General features: G+C 39.2%; 1 pseudogene; it reads left to right on the top strand.

Moving 5' to 3' along the window:
• LOC136208114 (wall-associated receptor kinase 2-like) overlaps positions 1–23032 on the top strand; it is a 29876-nt pseudogene extending 6844 nt beyond the window's left edge.

The raw sequence follows: 23032 nt of genomic DNA, 5'->3' as shown, positions 1-23032 counted from the left end.
CCTTCGGCTGTAAATTTTTTATTTTAAATACCAAAGACAGCCTATCTAAGTTTGACTCAAAAGCTGATGAAGCTATCTTTTTAGGCTACTCAACAAACAGCAAAGCATACAGCGTTTTCAATAAACGAACTCAGGTCTTAGAAGAGTCAGTACACGTTGAGTTTGATGAAACTAACTCTGCAAGAAAAGACAAGCATCTGACTGAGGATGATCCATACTAGCACCCGCTGACCAAGAAACAGCCGCTGAGTCACTACCTCAAGGGTTGACCAAAGGTAAAAGCGAAACTCAAATTATTTTCACTAACCAATCTACACCTGCAAAGATTGTTGAAACACAACCAGCTCAAGACGTCACTCTACCCAAAGAGATCAGAATACCAAGAGGTCACTCAGAGAGTGCCATTCTTGATGCTGCTGAAAACACCCTGATGACAAGAAATCAACTCAGGAGATACCTCAGCAACGTAGCATTCGTCTCAGTTTAGGAACCAAAGAACTTCGCTGAAACTTAGTACGATGAGTTCTGGATGAATGCAATGCAAGAAGAACTTGATCAGTTCAGAAGAAATGAAGTATGGGACTTAGTGCCAAAACCAAGAAACCAAAAGACCATATGAACAAGATGGGTCTTCCGCAACAAGCTTGATGAACAAGGGAACATGGTTAGGAACAAAGCAAGACTTGAAGCTCAGGGCTACAGTCAGCAAGAAGGTGTTGATTACGGTGAGGCCTTCGCCCCAGTGGCAAGGCTAGAGGCTATAAGAATTTTATGTGCGTATGCAAGTTATATGAACTTTAAATTATTTCAAATGGATGTTAAAAGTGAATTCCTTAATGGAGTTATAAACAAGGAAGTCTATGTTAATCAGCCTCCAGGGTTTGAGGATCCCAAGTTCCCAAACCACGTTTATAAACTCAAAAATGCTCTGTATGGTCTCAAGTAAGCACCACGTGCTTGGTATGAGAGGCTGACCAGTTTCCTGTTGACTAGAAATTATGTCAGACGTAAATCTGATACAACCTTATTCATTAAGAGGAAGGGTAAAGATACCCTACTGGCTCAGATATATGTTAATGACATTATTTTTGGTGCCACTAACGAGTCAATGTGCAAGGAATTTAGTAAGCAGATGCAGACTGAGTTTGAAATGTCAATGATGGTAGAACTCAACTTCTTCCTTGGACTTTAAATCAAACAAGGGAAAAATGGCATCTTCATCAGTCAAACTAAGTATGCTAAGGAGATATTGAAGAAGTATGAACTTGAGAATTGCAAGTCAATATCTACCCCTATGGGCACTGACACTGTCCTCTGCGCTGATGAAAATGGTAAGTCAGTAGACAGCAGATTGTACCGAGGTATGATTGGTTCTCTACTCTACTTAACTGCTAGTAGGCCGGACATTCAGTTCTCAGTATGTTATTGTGCTAGATATCAATCTAACCCTGAGGAATCTCATTACATAGTTGTAAAAAGAATCCTTAGATATTTTCAAGGCTCAGTGAATGCAGGTTTGTGGTATCCTAATACTCATGATTTCACACTCATTGGATACACTGATGCTGACTACGGACGAGACAAGCTTGAACGAAAAAGCACCTCAAGAGGATGCCACTTCCTTGGAAGCTGTCTTGTGTCCTAGTTCAGCAAAAAGTAGGCATCAGTAGCCCTGTCAACCACTGAAGCTGAGTACATTACTGCTGGAAGCTGTGTCGCTCAAGTCCTATGGATTAAGCAACAGCTTGAAGATTATGGCGTTCAGACTAAAACAATTGAAGTCAAATGGTGGCAACCTGGAGTGATAGTGATGAGTCATCATCATCAGGAGACGATGCCACTGAGTCATCAAAAATCTGCTTCATGGCAGATGAGCTTGCTGAGCCTTGTATTTCTGAGCATGCTGACCCCTCCGTTGCATATGATGATGAGGCACACTCAACTGAGGTAATATCACTACCCTTGCTCAGAAATGAAATGATTAATGCCCTGAGTGACCTCTACACACTTGTCAAAAAGTGTAAGAAGAAGGTTAGAGCACTCAGCAATCGATGTGACGAGATTGAAGAGGTCAAACTGAGTGATATTCGATATCTTCTTCAAGACAACTCAACTTTGCATAGCAACGTAGAAATTATGCAAAAGTTTGTATCTGAGGTCCAATCAGATTCTAAGAAACTGAAAAAGGACGTCACATCTATTTAGAACCAACTCAAAGTTCCGAATAAAAGAAATATCCCTTTGAACACTCAGTACCGAAGTGCTAGTCAACAGAGATGGAATCCTCAGCGGAATGTCCAGTGTGACTTCTGTGGGAAGAAAGGACACACCACAAAGGTGTGCTGGCATGCTCAGCACTGGGATGCTGATCAGTCAGTGAGATATCCTAAACAGAAGGTCAGCTGTGACTTTTGTGGGAAAAATGGACACACTGTCCAAGTGTGTCATCATAAGATTAAATATGATGCTTTACCTGCTGAGCCTAACAAACAAGGACCCAAAATGACTTGGGTACCTAAAGATAACTAGCTATATTGCAGGTAAACCTGAGGTGTGCTGAAAAGTCAAAGATGTGGTACATTGACAGCGTATGCTCGAGGCATATGACTGGTGATGAAACTCAGTTCATCACATTTGTGCGTAAATGAGGTGGAAGCGTAAGTTTCAAAGACAACAAAAAGGGTAAGATAGTAGGGTCAGGTACCGTTGGTGGTAATCCTACTATTGAGTCAGTCTCCCTAGTCAGCGGACTCAAATATAACTTACTCAGCGTAGCTCAGCTATGTGATAATGGGAGAAAAGTTATATTTGATGACACTAAATGTAAAATATTCGAGGGTAAAATAAATGAGTTGATTTTAACTGCCCCTAGTATTGATAATGTCTTTATGCTGAATTTAGAAAAGAAATTTTCAAAAACTGTATGCTTAGTGTCAAAGGAAGAAAATTTCTGGCTATGGCACAGGAGACTTGGTCATGTAAGCATGGACCTCCTGGCCAAATTGGCAAGAAAGCAATTAATTGAGGGACTGCCAGAACTTAAGTTCGAAAAAGATCAATTACGCAACGCTTGTCATGCTGGAAAACAAACCAAACAATCATTTCATAGTAAAAACATTGTCTCAACTAAGCGTCCATTAGAGTTGCTACACTTGGATCTCTTCGGTCCAGTCCAGCCGCTGAGCTTGGGTGGTAGAAGATTTTCCTTGGTCATTGTAGATGACTTTTCTCGGTACACTTGGATCATCTTGCTGAGTAGCAAGGATGAAACCTTTGAGACGTTTTCTTGAAAATGATACAGACCTTAAGTTAGCTCACATCCGAAGTGATAATGGTGGAGAATTCAAAAACCAACAGTTTGTTGAATTCTGTGAAGCCAATGGCATTGACCATAATTTCTCTGCTCCTAGAACGCCTCAACAGAATGGGGTTGTTGAAAGGAAAAACAGAACCTTGGTTGAAATAGCCAGGACAATGCTGAGTGAGCATAGGCTTCCAAAGTACTTTTGGGGAGAAGCTGTCAACACAACTTGTTACATACTTAATAGGGCTCTAGTCAGACCCATATTAAAGAAGACTCCCTACGAACTTTGGAAAGGACGAAAGCCCAACATTGGATACTTTCGTGCCTTCGCTTGTAAATGTTTCATTCTAAATACTAAAGACAGCCTTGCTAACTTTGATTCAAACGCCGATGAAGCTATCTTTTTAGGCTACTCAACAAACAGCAAAGCATGTAGAGTTTTCAATAAACGAACTCAGGTCTTAGAAGAGTCAGTACATGTTGAGTTCGATGAAACTAACCCTGCAGGAAAAGACAAGCAGCTAACTGAGGATGATCCATACTCAGCACCCACTGACCAAGAAATAGTCGCTGAGTCACTACCTCAAGGGCTGGCCAAAGGTAAAAGCGAAACTCAAATAGTTTTCACTGACCAATCTATACCTGCAGAGATTGTTGAAACACAACCAGCTCAAGACATCACTCTACCCAAAGAGATCAGAATACCAAAAGGTCATTCAGAGAGTGCCATTCTTGATGCTGCTGAAAACACCCTGATGATAAGAAATCAACTCAGGAGATACCTCAGCAACGTAGCATTCGTCTCAGTTCAGGAACCAAAGAACTTCGCTGAAGCTGAGCACGATGAGTTCTGAATGAGTGCAATGCAAGAACAACTTGATCAATTCAGAAGAAATGAAGTATGGGACTTAGTGCCAAATCCAAGAAGCCAGAAGACCATAGGAACAAGATGGGTCTTCCGCAATAAGCTGGATGAAAAGGGAACGTGGTCAGAAACAAAGCAAGACTTGTAGCTCAGGGCTATAGTCAGTAAGAAGGTATTGACTACGATGAGACCTTCGCCCCAGTGGCAAGGCTAGAGGCTATAAGAATTTTATATGCATATGCAAGTTATATGAACTTTAAATTGTTTCAAATGGATGTTAAGAGTGCATTCTTTAATGGAGTTATAAACGAGGAAGTCTATGTTAATCAGCCTCCAGGGTTTGAGGATCCTAAGTTTCCAAACCACGTTTATAAGCTCAAAAAGGCTATGTATGGTCTCAAGCAAGCACCACGTGCTTGGTTTGAGAGGCTGACCAGTTTCCTGCTGACTAGAAATTATGTCAGAGGTAAAGCTGATACAACCTTATTCATTAAGATGAAGGGTAAAGATACCCTACTGGCTCAGATATATGTTGATGACATTATTTTTGGTGCCACTAACGAGTCAATGTGAAAGGAATTTAGTAAGCAGATGCAGACTGAGTTTGAAATGTCAATGATGGGAGAAGAAGATATTGAAGAAGTATGAACTTGAGAATTGTTGGGGTTTTGTGTCCTATAGTCAATTGTTGCAGGATACAAACTTATTGTAAATGAATTGTTCTTTATATCATTTGTTTTAATGAGATATGTGTTTTATAAATATATAAAGACAATCCCTTTTAAGCACTAAATAAAGTCTAATAAAAGGAAATCCGTAAGTTTGTTTAAAGTGATTATAAAGTGTTCATACAAGCATGAAGTGAGACAAAACTTTATAATAAACTAATAAACTTAAAACCACCCCAAGTCAAGTGATATATTTAGGATTGATATAACACAGTTGAGACTTGTATGTAACAATGTCTTCTGTCCGACAGAAAGCTGATCTCACAAGCTTCACATATATAGATATCTGGACAGTTACATAGATCCGGTGAAACATTGTTCATTAGGATTGGGGATCCGACTTGATATAACAGGATGGGTAGATTCATCCTTGTCAACTGTTCATCTCATTGGTATTAATAGGTATAACTAATCCTCAAACTCAAAGGAATGTTAATTGGTCATCCTGAATTACTGAATGTGAGACTTTGATCCTGTGGTCCCACGATCCTTAACAGAGATGACTCTGGGGTGTGAACTGCAAAGGTTGGGTGTCACAGGAAGTAATTTTAGGGTAGTTATACATTGGATTGAGCATTTATCACTCCCGATTAATGGGAGATACATCCAAGGATCGCTTGTGGAAGACTCGACTCTAAACCCTTGCAAGGTGATAGCTTAAGAGTAGAAATTTGGATTTCACTTAACCTATCTTTTTGAGTTGACTCGGCCAATAACAAGTAAAACGAACGTCTCGCTATATGTGACTTGACATTACCCATAGTCATAAGATTCAGTTCAAGGATGTAGTTGATAAAGGATCGTATTATACCGTAACTAATACGGAAGGGTTAACGACAGAATCAACCTGTTGATTTTCTGACAAGTTCAAAAGCTTTTGACAAGTTCATCGAGGTGGCGAATATGTTTCTGATGATTGCTGAATTATCTAACTGAATGTGGGATATGCTCACAATGGACACCTCCCTATACACCACAACACAATGGTGTATCCGAGAGGAGAAACCGTACCCTATTAGATATGGTACGATCCATGATGAGCATGGCCTTACTTCCAAAGACGTTCTGGGGCTATGCCTTAGAAACTGCCCTCTTCACCCTAAATCGAGTACCGACTAAATCCGCTAGTTCCACACCATATGAATTGTTCGTTGGTAGGAAACCCGTGTTCTCTTTCATGAGAGTATGGGGTTGTTCAGCATATGTCAAACGCGTTGCGTCCGAAAAATTAGATTCTAAATCTGATAAATGTTTCTTCATTGGATACCCTAAGGAAACTATGGGATATTACTTCTATCATCCAGATGATCAGAAAGTGATCGTATCCAAACACGCAACCTTCTTAGAGAAAGAGTTTCTCGAAGAAACACAAAAGGGAAGCGTGATTGAACTCGATGAAGTTCAAGAGGAAGAAACACCGACTGAAACAACGGAGGCGGTCGAGGTACCAGAAGAAGTCCCATTAGATGAGACTCTAGTGGCACCTATTCGTAGATCACGAAGAGTTCGTGAACTCCCAGTTAGATATGGTTTTCTAGTGGGAGATGATGATGAGGTTCCCGTGTTAGACGACGAACCCGAAAACTACGAAGAGGCTCTTACTAGTCCAGATTCTAAAGCATGGCTTGAGGCCATGGATTCTGAAATGGATTCCATGTATACTAACCAAGTTTGGACTTTGGTTGATCCACCCGAAGGGATAAAACCCATTGGGTGCAGATGGATCTTCAAAAAGAAGACTGACATGGATGGAAAGGTTAGCACCTACAAGGCTAGGTTGGTAGCGAAAGGATATCGTCAAAAACAAGGTGTTGATTATGACGAAACCTTCTCTCCCGTTGCTATGTCCAAATCAATCAGAATCATGCTTGCAATTGCCGCTCATTTTGATTATGAGATTTGGCAAATGGATGTGAAAACAACTTTCCTAAATGGAAATCTGCTTGAGGATGTATACATGATGCAACCTGAAGGTTTCATATCAAATGATGCAAATAAAGTTTGCAAACTTAAGAGATCCATTTATGGACTCAAGCAAGCATCTAGAAGCTGGAACAAGCGTTTTGACGAAACCATAAAACAATTTGGTTTCGAACAAAATTGCGAAGAAGCTTGCATTTACAAGAAAGCAAGTGGGAGCTCTATAGAATTTCTCATACTATATGTGGACGATATACTGTTAATGGGAAATGACATTGCTCTTCTACAGTCAGTGAAGATATGGTTATCCGGTAACTTCTCAATGAAAGACCTCGGTGAAGCAGCCTATATACTTAGTATAAAGATCTATAGGGATAGATCGCGTAGACTGCTTGGTCTTTCACAGGCTACATACATTGAAAAGGTGCTAAATCGGTTTAGCATGCTTGAATCGAAACGAGATAACTTACCCATGGTACATGGAGTAAAGTTAAACAATCATCAATGTCCTAAAACTGATGATGACAAACGACATATGGCTGTAGTCCCGTACGCCAGCGCGATCGGTTCGATTATGTATGCTATGCTATGCACTAGACCCAACGTAGCGTTCGCGTTATCTGTAACGAGTCGTTACCAAGGGAATCCGAGAGACGAGCATTGGATTTCCGTCAAGAACATTCTTAAGTACTTGAGAAGAACTAAAGATATGTTTCTAGTGTACGGAGAAGGAGATCTGAAAATACAAGGATTTTCAGACGTTAGTCATCTCACAGATGAGAATGATTTTAAATCCCAATCAGGATACTTGTTTATCCTAAATGGGGGCGCGGTCAGTTGGAAAAGTTCCAAGTAGGGAAGCGTAGCTTTCTCTACGACCGAGTCAGAGTACATCGTTGCTGCGGAAGCAGCAAAGGAAGCAGTTTGGATTAGAAAGTTCATTACAGAACTAGGTGTGGTGCCTAACATTGTCAATCCCATTACTCTGTACTGTGATAACAATGGAGCCATTGTGCAAGCAAAGGAACCACGGTCTCATAATGCATCCAACCAATACCTAAAGCGATACCACATTATTAGAGAGATTGTGGCTAGAGGAGATGTGAGAATAGAAAGAGTACCTACAGAGGACAATGTTGCAGATCCGTTGACAAAGCCTTTAACCTAGAAAGTACATGATCGTCATTTAACTTATACTGGGATAAGTTTTAGAAACAATTGGCTTTAGTCCAAGTGGGAGTATGTTGGGGTTTTGTGTCCTATAGTCAATTGTTGCAGGATACAAACTTATTGTAAATGAATTGTTCTTTATATCATTTGTTTTAATGAGATATATGTTTTATAACTATATAAAGGCAATCCCTTTTAAGCACTAAATAAAGTCTAATAAAAGGAAATCCGTAAGTTTGTTTAAAGTGATTATAAAGTGTTCATACAAGCATGAAGTGAGACAAAACTTTATAATAAACTAATAAACTTAAAACCACCCCAAGTCAAGTGATATATTTAGGATTGATATAACACAGTTGAGACTTGTATGTAACAATGTCTTCTGTCCGACAGAAAGCTGATCTCACAAGCTTCACATATATAGATATCTAGACAGTTACATAGATCCGGTGAAACGTTGTTCATTAGGATTGGGGATCCGACTTGAGATAACAGGATAGGTAGATTCATCCTTGTCAACTGTTCATCTCATTGGTATTAATAGGTATAACTAATCAAAACTCAAAGGAATGTTAATTGGTCATCCTGAATTACTGAATGTGAGACTTTGATCCTGTGGTCCCACGATCCTTAACAGAGATGACTCTGGGGTGTGAACTGCAAAGGTTGGGTGTCACAAGAAGTAATTTCAGGGTAGTTATACATTGGATTGAGCATTTATCATTCCCGATTAATGGGAGATACATCCAAGGATCGCTTGTGGAAGACTCGACTCTAAACCCTTGCAAGGTGATAGCTTAAGAGTAGAAATTCGGATTTCACTTAACCTATCTTTTTGAGTTGACTCGGCCAATAACAAGTAAAACGAACGTCTCGCTATATGTGACTTGACATTACCCATAGTCATAAGATTTAGTTCAAGGATGTAGTTGATAAAGGATCGTATTATACCGTAACTAATACGGAAGGGTTAACGACAGAATCAACCTGTCTTCTTAACGGACTCTGGGGGAATGATTACGGACTTGCCAATAACATACTCTGTACATCATTCCGTTATGCAAGGGATTAAATATAATTCTTGAAGAAATTATTTAATAGGTTGCATACGGCCAGAAGTAGTAAGGACCTAATGGATCACATATAAGACTTGGAACCAAAAGAGAGATGGATATGATTAATAGATGGAAGCCCAATTAAGCCCAGTAAGGCCCAAATACTAGGAGGGGGCTGAAATTTATATATGTTAGTAAGGAATTAATTTTATTCCATTAATCCTAATTAGATTAGGATTGTGAATTAAATTAATTAAGAGATAATTTAATTAGGAGTTTTAATTAGATTAATATTCTTCTATTATTATCCAATTAGGTTATTTATTATTATCCTAATTATATTAGATATATAGTGGATAATAATTAGGAATCCTTTTCCGAATCGGATTCCTATTAAGTAACCTATTCCTATCTAACTAGGGTTTAGATACAAGCTAATATATATACCCCTCCCCTAATGAATTTCGACTAAGCCTATATCCCTCCCCTTTGGCGATTTTCGAAATTGCTATTAAAGAGAGAAAAAGAATTCTATTCCACAAGTTCGTGGATAAGAATTCATTCGGCATTCCATCGATTGATTAATCTTATTCATCCCTCTTTCTCTTTGATCTTGTGTTGGTCTATTAGAGGCAATCTATTTTGGTTGCATCTCATAAGGGTTGATTTCATCTTAGCCTCACCGTATTAAACTTTGTGGTTGGAATCTCGGAGAAGAATTGTGGGCGCTTCTTTAACAACGGTAGATTGTTCATCGAAAGGTATTCCTTCTTATCCCTCCTTATATGAAATAACGATTAACGGATCCTATGGTTAAAAGGAAGTAGGCTAAAAATTTTATATTTCCGCTGCTATACCTTAGCCTTAATTTACTACAAGAATTGCAAGTCAATATCCACCCCTATGGGCACTGACAATGTCCTGTGCGCTGACAAAAATGGTAAGTTAGTAAACAACAAATTGTACCGAGGTATGATTGGTTCTCTACTCTACTTAACTGCTAGTAGGTCGGACATTCAGTTCTCAGTATGTTATTGTGCTAGATATCAATCTAACCCTAAGAAATCTCATTACATAGCTGTAAAAAGAATCCTTAGATATTTGCAAGGCTCAGTGAATGCAGGTTTATGGTATCCCAATACTCATGATTTCACACTCATTGGATACACTGACGCTGACTACGGACGAGACAATCTTGAACGAAAAAGCACCTCAGGAGGATGCCACTTCCTTGGAAGCTGTCTTGTGTCATGGTTCAATAAGAAGTAGACGTCAGTAGCCCTGTCAACCACTGAAGCTGAGTACATTGCTGCTGGAAGCTGTGTTGCTCAAGTCCTATGGATTAAGCAACAACTAGAAGATTATGGCGTTCAGACTAAAACAATTGAAGTCAAATGTGACAACAAGAGTGTCATTGACCTATCAAAGAACCCAATCCAGCACAGTAGGATGAAGCACGTCAGCATAAGACATCACTTCATCAGAGATCATGTACTCAAGGGAGAGATCAAGGTGACCTATGTCCCAACGGATGAGCAGCTTGCTGATATCTTCACAAAGCCACTGGCTCGTGAGCAATTCAACATACTTAGAGAAGTCATTGGTATGTTTAATCCTCTTCAATAAATTCCAAGTATAATATGTGATATATGCATGCTGAGTGAATTACCATGCTGAATGATTTGTGTTAAATCAATGACTATTACATGCTGAGTAGATATACACACTGAGTGGTTATCTTAAACTGAGTGATTAAACACACGAATTATTTCTTTGCGTAACACTGACTACTCAGAACTTTAAACGTTTGGAATCCTTAACACTGAGTAAAGATCTGTTGCAAAATTTAATGCGAAACACACGAATTAAATAGCCACATAGGATGACATAAGCGTAATAATTAGAAAATACATGCGCCGAATGTGTCATAAATGCCAGAATCTTTGTCGATTGAATATATCGAGGTCAAACGTCCACCTCAACGCTTCAGATCAACTCGACACCTCTATAAATAGTGGACGATTTCCCACTTTTACCTCTTTACGCTTAGAAATTTCTGGTATTCAAATCCTCTTCTCTCTAAATTCCCAAACTTCTCAAATTTCTTTGAAAATCATATCGGATTCTCAGAATCTCTCCGGAGGCTGTTACAATGACGATAACCGCTCCGATGAAAACCCTCCATCTTCTGCTCAGCAGGAATATGGCGAGACTCCCACCAAGTCTCAAGAAACTAGTCAGCGTGACCACTCTAAGGTCACTACACCGAGGAAGAAAACCAAAGCTGACCAAGCTACCTCCTCGAAAGGGAAGCAAAAGCAGGATAAGGAAAAGACACCCGTTGAACGCACCTACTCTCTAGTTTACGAGAGTGTGACGGGGTATAAGGTTGACCACTCTCGCTGGTTTTCAAAGGGATTCGTGGAAGCTGAGCAACCTTTCTGTGAGTGGATCTCAAAGAACGGCTGGACCGAGCTGTTCTCGGTTCGAGAAGCCACCTATCCTGAGTTAGTGAATGAGTTCTATGCTAACCTCAGAGCCGCTGATGATAACCGGGACTACATGGTCACCAAGGTTCGAGGGAAGGATATCTTCATCAACCCTTCTTACCTTGCCTCACTGCTAAAACTGGAAAACGAAGGAGCAAAACTTTACAAATCAGGTGACCAAGATAAAGTTGAGTATTCCGCTGATTTTTGTAAACCTCCTGGTCATATAGGGGAAATTTCGAGTACCTCCATAGGTCAACAACAAAAGATGGCCCACTACATACTGACCAATTTCCTCTTTCCAAAGGTCAACTCCACCAACTCAGTGTCAAACTTTGAGCAGTGCTTCATCTGGCACATGCTGACCTATAAGCCAATCAACATGCTTGTCTTTATAATCGGTGGGTTTCAAATAAGTACTGGAACCCTTAGGTTAGGCTCCATTATCACCAGAATCCTTAAAGATCACCGGGTGAGCTTGGTTGAGGAAATCCACACCTGGGGTACATAAATTACTGCAGCTGCATTGTTTGGTCTATTCTACGATCAACCAATTGTGCCCAAGAAAGGAAAAGGGGCCGCTGTTCAGGAAACTGAGGGGATGCAGACCCAAAAAGGGAAGAAGGGAAAGCAAGTTCAAGCTGACAAACAGGACCGAAAGAGAAAAGCTGTTCAGACCTCTTCAAAAGATGTTGCTTCTCCACCGAAGAAGGTTCTGTTTGTGTCCAGAGGAACAAAGCCTCAAGTTGCACAAGGTCAAGCTGAGCCTAAGTCAGCAGAAAACCTCAAAAGGCAAGCTGAGCCTGAGGAAAAAGGAGAAAAAGAGGACACTACTGATGAGCAACCACTTAGGAAGAAGAAAATCTCTTCTGGGTTAAGTCTTATCAACGTAGCCCCACTTGGAGTCGTCATTTATGAAGACTCTCATTATGTGAGAAGTCAGGGCATTGTTCTTGAGAAAAATCCCACTGACCAAGATCAAGAAGAATTGGGTGGTCAGTTTGATGCTGAGGAGACAGCAAATGTTGAGCAACATGAGCCATCAGATGTTGACCAACATGAAACAACCTACACTAAGCAGGTTGAAGAAGAAGCTGAGCCAACAGCAAAGGATCACACTGATCAAGGGACAACTTCACCTACTGACTCAATTGAGTCCATTCCTACTGACCCCTCTCCTCAAAAGACTAAGAGATTAAGGAGACTTAAGAAGAAGGCACATAAATACCCTGTCATTGACCTTATGAGTGACTCACCTCTGCGAGATCAGATCACTGACCTTTCAGATATGCAGTTTAAGTTCTTCTCAAATGCCACTGAGTCTCCACCAGAGCAACAGGAAAAGCAAGCCTTTGTTTTTCAGCCTAAGGAACATGCCGACTCAACTGCTCCTTTAAGCCAAGGTGATACTGAGCAAGTGCTCGAAGTTCCTGCTCCTCAACATGTTGAGCTAGCTAAGGAAATAGCTGCTCAGGTCAGTGCTGAAACACCTCAACCTCCTCAAACCAGTCAGCTTCAGTCTGACTCTGAGAAAGTAGATAATTCTGCCGATCATCCTCTTCCACAAACACAAGTGCAGAATATCAACCAGTCAGCTCCTGCTGGCAATATCAACTCAAGACCAGCTGCTGATCATGCTGTCACTTCTAATATTGAGCAGAACCAAACACCTCCACCATCCGGTTCTACTCGTACTCCGGCAACTGAGCCAAATAATGATGGATCCTACTCTTATCTGAATGCCTCTGAGTCTGGTCGAAGAATCATTGACTCAACTCAAGCTCTACTCCAGGACCTCCATCAAACCAATGCTGATGCCGCTAGGTCAATTCCTATTGAGCCAACTCAACTTCCGTCTGTCACTCAGCTTCTCACAGAAATCAAAGGTCTTAAGGATCTTCTGAGTGTCATAACTTCACTTCAGTCTCAACGGCCCAGACAGGAATCAATAACAAAGCTGGCCGAACTCCAACTGACAATGGTCAATCACATGAACTCTCTTCAGGGTCAACTTAATAATCTGTCAGTTGCGAACACAATGTATGCAACTTCTGCTAAAGTTCATCAACTCTTCAACCAGCTTCACACTGAGCAACGAGCAACTCTCTTCCTCCTCCCAATGCTCCATTGAGTAAATCAGTGAGGCTGTCCGTCTACTCAACTTGAGTAAAGAAGAGATGGAAACTGACCAACTCAAGACGAATGAAATTCTGAAGTACTCTCGAGTCACTTTCAACCATGTGCGCCACTCAAATGTTCAACGTCAATATTATGACTCGGCTTTGCTAAAGATGTTTCATCAAGCCTATGCCATGCTCACTAACAGTATAACCTGAGTTGGAAAGTCTCAAGCATACATCCTGAGTATGCTCAGTGCCTCGGCTATCAGGATTCCACGTTCTGTCTTGGATGAGGGTGTTCCTGTTTTTGATGGCATCAATGAAAGCACGCGCATGCTTAAGGCATTCTCTGGCCGATTAACTCATGCTGCCCTCAACAACACCTACATTCGTCCTCCTCCCGATGCTGACAAAATGGGGGAGAAAGAACAAGCTCAAAGAACTCAACAATCAGAAGAAGCATCATTTAGTCAGCAGAAATCCAAGGGAAAGGGAAAAGCTAAAGATGATGTCCAAATTAACTACAAGAAAAAATAGCTTGACTAGGATTGCTAGATTTAGTTTTTAAAGAACTTATAGTCTTTCCCTTATGTATTTTGTTGTGCTGACCCTGAATACAAAACTATGCATGCATCTACCTTTTTCAAAATTAACCAATCTTATGTGATGCTTACGTATGTTTTGTGCTGAATAGTTAACGCATCTTTATTAAATCAACTGTGTTAATTGTCTACATTGCTTTATGATTGTCTGCTGTGTTGATCTATAAGTTGACCTCTTTTATATGTCTTCATAACTAAAACACATTGAACAAAGATATACTTCGCGCTCTCTGATATCTAAATCTTCCGCATAATTTGAGTTAAAAAGAATATGTTCCATGAGCTGACCTATTTCTGAAAACTGACCTTAGACTTACTTGATTAAACCTTGAAATATTTAAAGTAAAACTAAGTCAGTAGCTCAACCCTTATGGGGGAGTATCTTGAGTAATATAAGGTCAACTATCATTGGGGAGCTCAACACCGAGTTCTTCACTGAATATTTTTGCCAACATCAAAATGGGGGAGTTTGTTGAAACACCTTTCCACATGATTTTGATTTGACAAAATTATTTAAGTACATGATAAAAAATATTCTAACACATTAAATTTAAATGCTTTGATTTATTCACACTAGTGTGTTTGTTCAATGTTGAGTTTATTGATTTATAAGACATTAAGCTTAAAGGTCCACAAGTGTAAGTCAAGCCCAAGTCAACAGATCAAGACCTCACGGCCCAAGAAGATAAAACGCAGTCTTATCAAGTGAAACGACGACTCAGCATGAAGAAGGATTGAGAAGCCTTCTAACAAAAGCTTCAAGAGGAAGCTGCTGAGTTAAGCGACAATGCAGTCAGGTCAGCGGCAGAACAGAACTAACTTATAGATAAAGTATTTCTACTTTGGGTAAAGTTCAGAAGGCGCAGGAAGCTGTCTGGAAGACTTTGCCGTAAATGTCAAAACATTCTGTTTATCTGACGAAAAGCTGCTGAGCACTGCCGTAGACAGAAGATGCAAGAATCTCATTGGCCAATGACACTGAGCACATCCTGACTGACAACGACAGGAAGCCGTTAGCCTCCAACGGTTATTTCGAAATTCGAAATTACCAGTGCTTGAAGTGTCACTATATAAAGGCCTCTCAATTGCTTCATTCGATGCAGATCTTCAATTAGTCAAAACGCTGACCAAATTCATACTTGAAGTTCTGTGAGAAAAGCAAAGCAAAATCTTACACCAATTTCCAATCATTGTGTAAAAGTCTAGAGTGATTTCATTCATCTAAAGTGTCTTAGCAATTTTTGTTTAGGACAAACACTTTATCATTTCTAGAAGAATAGAAAGGAGAAGCTGAGTACTCGATTATAGTACTCATCGGTAGTTATAGGAGTGAGTAGAGGTATAGAGGAAGGTACTCTTGTATACTCAGCTTCTATTGTAAAAGGTTTCATGCTCTACCTTTAAAGAGCTTAGTAGAGAATTCAAAAAGCTCGGAACGTGTTCCGGGGACTGGACGTAGGCGGAGAGGCCGAACCAGGATATGTTTGCTGAGTAACATATTTCTAACCCTTAAAATCCTTTATATAATTGATTGCGATAAAACTGACTAAGTAACGAACTCACGCTGAGTTGAGTGCACTAAGAAGCTGAGTTCAGGAATAGACTCAAAGTGCTATCTCCTGACTCACAGAAAGAAACAGTCTTAGTCACCAGTTGACTAAGCTTGTGTCTTAAAACTACTTAGCGCTGCTGTGTAAACCTTTTCTTAAGAAAAGAAGTCAGCCTTAACAGAAAAAATTTTAAATTAGTTCTTATCCCCCCCCCACCCCTTGGAACTAACCTTGTCACGTTATACGGGACTAACAGGAGGAAAATTGAGAAAAATTATGGAAAATAGAGGAAATTGAAACGATACCATTACAGATGAAGAAAGAGGCAAGACCAACGAGAAAAGCAAGCATATAAGCTAAAAACATACCATTTCTATGGAAAATTGAACATAATACGTCAATAATCTCAAAAATCGATAATGATTGGTATCAGAAATTGACGAACATGAACCGAAGAAGAAGAAGAAGAAGAAGAAGAAGAAGCGGAAGAAGAAGAAGATCGATGATTGAATAGAACTAAGGGTAATTTTGTCCAAAATTGTTAAAAGTGTCTAATTTGGTAAGATGGAAGTAAAGTGGGTTAGATATGTAAAAGGTTCCTTTTAATTGGGCTATAGTTGTAATTAGCCCTAATTTTAGAATATACTAAAAATTAAAAGAGAGATATTAAAAGTCTAGGAGAATACTACATTTATCCCAAAACATATTATGCTAATTATGTGATGAGGGGATTAATGGGAACTACAAATCAGACCTTTGAGCATTCTAAGAACTACACAAAATTATAGGATTAATTAATGTCACAAAATCTAATTTTTTAACATCAAAATTACTCAATTGTACATTTGGATTTTTTTTTGGTAGTCATTTTATCCAGATTTTGGCAATAACAGTTACTGAAAATGACACATAAGCCACATCTTTTAACGTGATTTAAAAAACAATTAAAAAATATCTAGTTTTGCATTGCTAGGTTTTGTTAATTTGAGAAATGGAAAAGGAGGATAAAATCATCATGACTGAGTTGGGTTTGGTATCATGTAAATACGTGTATAAAATCGAGCTTATTGTTCGTGTCTTTTCCAATTACTGTAGTTGTCGGAATCTGTGTAAGTGGACTACATGAGAAATCAAAACTATAACAATTAAGTTTTGTAGTATTAGTGTTCCATTCCTAATACTTGGAGAACCGTTAATATAATTAAAACTATTTATATAGAAGTACGAGACAATCCTCTAATTTTGAGATAGGTTTTAAAAGTAACAACTTCCATATTTCACAATATATGCTAATATGTTCTATTTGGTTTCGATTTATTGCAGTCGTAATCCTAGTTGTGCTAATTTGGATTATTAGTATCTTAATTACCATAATGTTGAACAAGCGAAGAAAACAAAAGAAATTCTTAAGGAATGGGGGAAAATTATTGGAGCACCAAAGAGTGAGGATTTTTAGTGACAATGAGCTAGCAAAGGCGATCAAAAATTATGACAGAAGTAACTTCCTCGGTGAAGGTGGCTTTGGATCTGTTTATAAAGGAAAACTTAAAGATGGTACTCAAGTAGCAATCAAGAAGCCTAAAGATTTCAATAAAACACTTATTAATGAAGATTTCCAACATGAAATTGGGATTATTTCACAAATTAACCACAAAAAATGTCGGCAAGATTTTGGGATTATGTTTGGAGACTAAAATTCCATTGCTAGTTTATGAGTTCATTTCAAATGGAAGTCTAGACCATTATCTTCATCATCAAACATCTATTCGGATAGTGAAAAGTTGGGAAAATTGCTTGAGAATTGTTAGCATATATCACTATACATTTTACTATATACTTCATTTTACTGCATACTCATGGGACTATCAAGTTCCTCACCACACATTAGCTTTGTTTCTTTATTTTTCATCTGTATTTTACTTTTCCCCAAATGTATTGAATCTATTAGCAAGTATAAAAGCAAAGCTTGCCTAATAGTTTTCTTTGAGAGATTATTCAATAAGAATACAATATCTACTCCATTTCTAGATGGTATCAGAGCATTAGGTTTCTAATGGTAAAAACTAGAAGAAATCAGCAGATTCATGATGAGGATGAAAATCCTTTTCATAATGAGGTTGAAGATGATCAATCTTATGAATCAACAAGAAGATTCTCATCCGGATCCGAAAATCCAGGTTTGGTTCTAATCAACATTTCACTAACTAGTACAAACTATCTATCATGGAGTAATGCGATGATTCGTGTGCTCACCGCAAAAGGAAAACTGAGCTTCATTATCGATGATGAAGAAATACCTGCATCTGGAACTCCGGAGTATAAACGATGGCAAAAGAACGATTGCCTTGTGTCATCCTGGATAATTAACACGATTTCGAAGGAAGTCGCAGACGGATTTGTCTATGTCGTTTCTTCAAGAGATCTATGGCTAGAGCTTAAGTGAAGATTCGACGACAGTAATGGTCCCCTGTTGTACAAGATTAAGCAAGAGATCGGGTCATTTCATCAAGGCAATCTTACACTTATGCTTTATTTCAACAAATTAAAGCGATATTAGGATGAATTGTTGTTGTTGCGCCCTATTCCCAAATGTCACTGTAATGCTGCTCGAGAATGTGTTTGCAATGCTTTTAAGAAGATTACAGATCTGACAGAGGAAGATAAGTTGATTCAATTTTTAATGGGCCTAAATGAGTATTACGATCACGTTAGAAGTCAGATTCTCCTTATGGATCCGCTGCCTAATATCAATAAAGCGTATTCAATGATTTTGCGTGTGGAAAAACAGAATGAAGTTTCAATAGATCATCAACTGGAAATTGCTAATTTCAGTAAATCTTCATCTAATCTCAATGATAACAAAGGCAAGGGTAAACGTGATCAGGAGGATCGATTCTGTGACCACTGCAACGTACCCGGACATATGAAGTCATCTTGTTTCAAGATCATAGGTTATCCTGATTGGTGGAAAGATCCTAAATTGCAAGGCAAGAAGCCAGCCAAGGCATGTGCAGTTCAAACCTCAACAAAACAAAATCAAATGAATTGGATGATGATTCAATTGACATCAAAGGCATGAATCGAATGATGGCAGAGATGTATAAAATGCTTAAGGGAAAGGATATTGTAGCTGAATCTCCAATCCTTGATTTCAATGCATTTGCTGGTTATTCAGGTAACAAAATTCCATGTCCCTCGTCTTTTTGGATAATTGATAGCGGTGCCACATCGCATATGTGTTATGAGCAACATTGGTTTGCTGAAATGCACAAAACCACTGCAAATCAGTTGATTACTCTTCCTGATGGAAGTCTTAAAACTGTGAATCATGTTGGTTCAGTTACACTTAACCAGTCATTGACCCTTAGGGGTGTGTTATATATTCCCATTTTCAAATACAATCTCTTATCTGTAGGACAGCTGCTCAGGCAATCTAAAATTGAGATTGTGTTCTCTGAAAATTACTGCTATTTGCAGGACCTCACCTCACATAAAATTCTTGATGTTGCTTGGAAAGTTGCAGGCTTATACCTCCTTGATCATACTTCTTTCTCACCACATGTTATTCATACTTTCCAAACCTGTAATTCAATTCAGTTTCCTATTGCTTGTAGTATTTCAAATACTGTTGACAATTGGCATTTGAAGTTGGGTCATGCCTCTTTTGATTGTTTAAGCCATATTCCTGGTATCAAATTAGTTAGTAATTCCGCTGCTTGTGAAATCTGTCCTTGTGCTAAAATGCATCGAATTCCTTTTGGTACTAGTGAAATCAAATCAATAAGCATTTTTTAGTTGTTACATGTTGATGTGTGGGGTCCTTATAAAACACCTTCTTTAACTGGAGCTAAGTTTTTCCTCACTCTTGTGGATGATTATAGTAGAGTTACTTGGGTAATTCTGCTTAAGTCCAAATCCCAAGTTCATACAGCCTTGTGTACTTTTCTGGCAATGGTTCATAACCAATACCATACTTCGGTTAAGATTATCCGTAGTGATAATGGAGGGGAGTTTCTTAGTTATTCTTGTAAAGAATTATTTGCTACACATGGTATTCTACACCAAACAACTTGTTCTTACACGCCCCAGCAGAACGGGGTTGTAGAACGCAAACACCGTCATCTACTTGAGGTAGCACGTGCAATAACCTTTCAAGCATGTTTGCCTTCTAATTTTTGGGGAGAGGCTGTAATGATGGCAGCTTCCATTATCAATGTGCTACCTAGCAGGGTACTTGATTGGCAAAGCCCTCATCAACGTTTTTTTCAGACTGAGGTTGATTATACCTCATTCCACATTTTCAGTTGTTTGGCGTTTCACAAAACCTTACCTGTTCCTGATAAAATGGCTCCTCGAGCAGCAAAGGGAATTTTCTTGGGCTTCACTCATGGTAAAAAAGGGTACAAGATATTTGATTTGGACAGCAGCACCATAGTCACATCTCGTGATGTTATTTTCCATGAGGATTCATTCCCTTATAAATCTAAGCCATCTATTAATATTGATTCAGATCATTTTACTCCAACACAGCATGATTCGACTTTTTCAAATCCTATTGATATACACCCTGAACCATCAGATTCTGCCGATATACACCCTGCACCATATACCCCCACCTCAGACAATCCTAATCCTATTCATGATGTCCAACAAAATCGAAAGTCTACCCGCATTTCCAATCCTCCTTCATGGATGAAAGATTTTGTTGCTAATTCCATTGCCTGTGCTGCTGATCCTGTTATATCTGTTCCTAATCTACAGGTTTTTAGCGCAAATCATAGTGCTTTTGTAGCAAATTTGCTTCAACATAAGGAACCCAAAAATTATAAAGAAGCTCTAACTTGTCCTGCTTGGATTGAAGCTATGAAGGCTGAAATTCTGGCCTTGGAAAAGAACGAAACATGGATCCTTACTCCCCTTCCTGCAGGCAAACGGCCAATTTCATCTGGTTGGGTGTTCTGTATAAAATACAAGGCGAATGGTGAAGTTGACAGATTTAAAGCCCGCCTTATGGCCAAGGGGTATAATCAAGTCTTTGGAATTGATTTTCACGAGTCCTTCAGCCCACTAGCTCGTACTGTCACTGTCAGACTCTTCCTTGCCATTGGTACCAGTAAGAATTGGTTGATTCACCAAATTGATGTTAATAACGCCTATTTACATGGTACAGTGGATGAAGAACTCTATATGACCCCTCCTCCTGGATATACCAAGGCTGCTCCTGGTCAATTTTGCAAACTAGTTAAGTCCTTGTATGGACTTAAGCAGGCTGGTCGTCAATGGCACCGAGAATTGTCATCTCAGTTACTCACTTTTGGCTTCACACGTTCTGAGAATGATCATTGCTTATTTCTGTATCAATTCGATCAGACATTTACAGCCCTCCTCATATATGTGGATGACATCCTACTAACCAGTTCTTCTGAAGCTCATATACAAGTTGTCAAGGCTTATCTTCACAAATTGTTCACAATCAAGGACATTGGTCCTGTAAAATATTTCTTGGGCATAGAAATTGCAAGAGCAGAAGATGGTCTCCTTTTTTCTCAAACTAAGTATATTACTGATCTATTGCGTGATACTGGCCTGCAAAATGCTAAAGCCGTTCCTAGCCCACTACCATCAGGTGTTCAACTCTCTGAACCTGGTGAAATCCTCTCTGATCCTGCTCCTTATCATCGAATTATTGGCAAACTCCTGTACCTTGGGTTTTCTCGGCCTGATATTGCATATTCAACTCAGCAGCTCAACCAATATATACAGGCCCCATGTGTCCATCACTTAGACGCTGTTGTTCACGTTCTTAAGTACATTAAGGGCACTATCAATTATGGTATTTTCTATCCTATCAATACTAATCTTCAACTTACAGCTTACTGTGATTCTGATTGGGGTGGTTGCAAAGCTACACGCAAGTCGTTAACTGGTTACTGTGTTTTCCTGGGATCTTCCTTAATATCCTGGAAAATGAAGAAACAATCCACCATCAGTCGTTCATCTGCGGAAGCTGAATATCGCAGTATGGCGTCCACTTGTTGTGAATTGAAATGGGTCACTTATCTCCTTCAAGATTTCCGCATTCCTGTAAAATTGCCAATCCCCCTGTCTTGCGATAGTCAAGCTGCCATCGCTATCGCCAAAAACCCTATTTCTCATGAAAAGATCAAGCATGTTGCAATTGATTGTCACTTCTCCAGACACTGTGTTGAAGAAGGCTTTATTACTCTTGTTCACGTTTCCACCCATCACCAAATTCCTGACCTCCTCACTAAACCTCTCAGCCATAACATCATGTTACCGTTTTTATCCAAGATGGGCATTCTCGAATTGCCCAATGCCTCATCTTGAGGGGGGGGATGTTAGCATATATCACTATACATTTTACTATATACTTCATTTTACTGCATACTCATGGGACTATCATGTTCCTCACCACACATTAGCTTTGTTTCTTTATTTTCATCTGTATTTTACTTTTCCCCAAATGTATTGAATCTATTAGCAAGTATAAAAGCAAAGCTTGCCTAATAGTTTTCTTTGAGAGATTATTCAATAAGAATACAGTATCTACTCCATTTCTAGAAGAATTGCTGCAGAAGCTGCACTTGCTTTTGAATATTAACGTTCCCTCGCAGATCCGCCGGTAATTCATGGAGATGTGAAGCCAGCAAACATACTCCTTGATGAGCAGTACACTGCAAAGGTTGGGGATTTTGGAGCTTCGGTGATAATTCCCCCGGATCATAAAATTATGGTTTCACAAATACAAGGGACTTTGGGCTACATGGATCCAGAGTATTTTACTACGGGTATCTTAACAGAGCGATGTTTATAGTTTTGGAGTTGTTCTTGTCGAGCTTTTAATGGGGGAGAAGCCAAACTCTGTGGCGAGATGGGGTGGAAAAAATACAATTCAGTACTTTCGATCGGCGTTGGAAGATAATAGAGTGTATGAAATGCTTTGTTTTGTTGTGAATTCTGATGATGAGATGGAAGAGATTCAAGTGTTTGCAAATCTTGCAAACAATTGCATGAGTATGATTGGGGATGAAAGGCCAACAATGAAAGAAGTTGCTGAAGAACTTGCCAAGTTGAAGCAGCAACATAACAAGACTGGAGAGAGTGGCCACTCTTATATTGTTATGCAGGAGATTTCAAGGGATCAACATGATGAGAATGAAGAGACCGACTACTTGGAGACTTTCTACACTGTTCCGGACCAATCATGA

The sequence above is a fragment of the Euphorbia lathyris genome, chromosome 10, assembly GCF_963576675.1.
Source record: "Euphorbia lathyris chromosome 10, ddEupLath1.1, whole genome shotgun sequence".
NCBI classification, from domain to species: Eukaryota; Viridiplantae; Streptophyta; class Magnoliopsida; order Malpighiales; family Euphorbiaceae; genus Euphorbia; species Euphorbia lathyris.
Note: the sequence above shows the minus strand (reverse complement) of the source record. Positions and strands in the feature narration are given on the sequence as shown.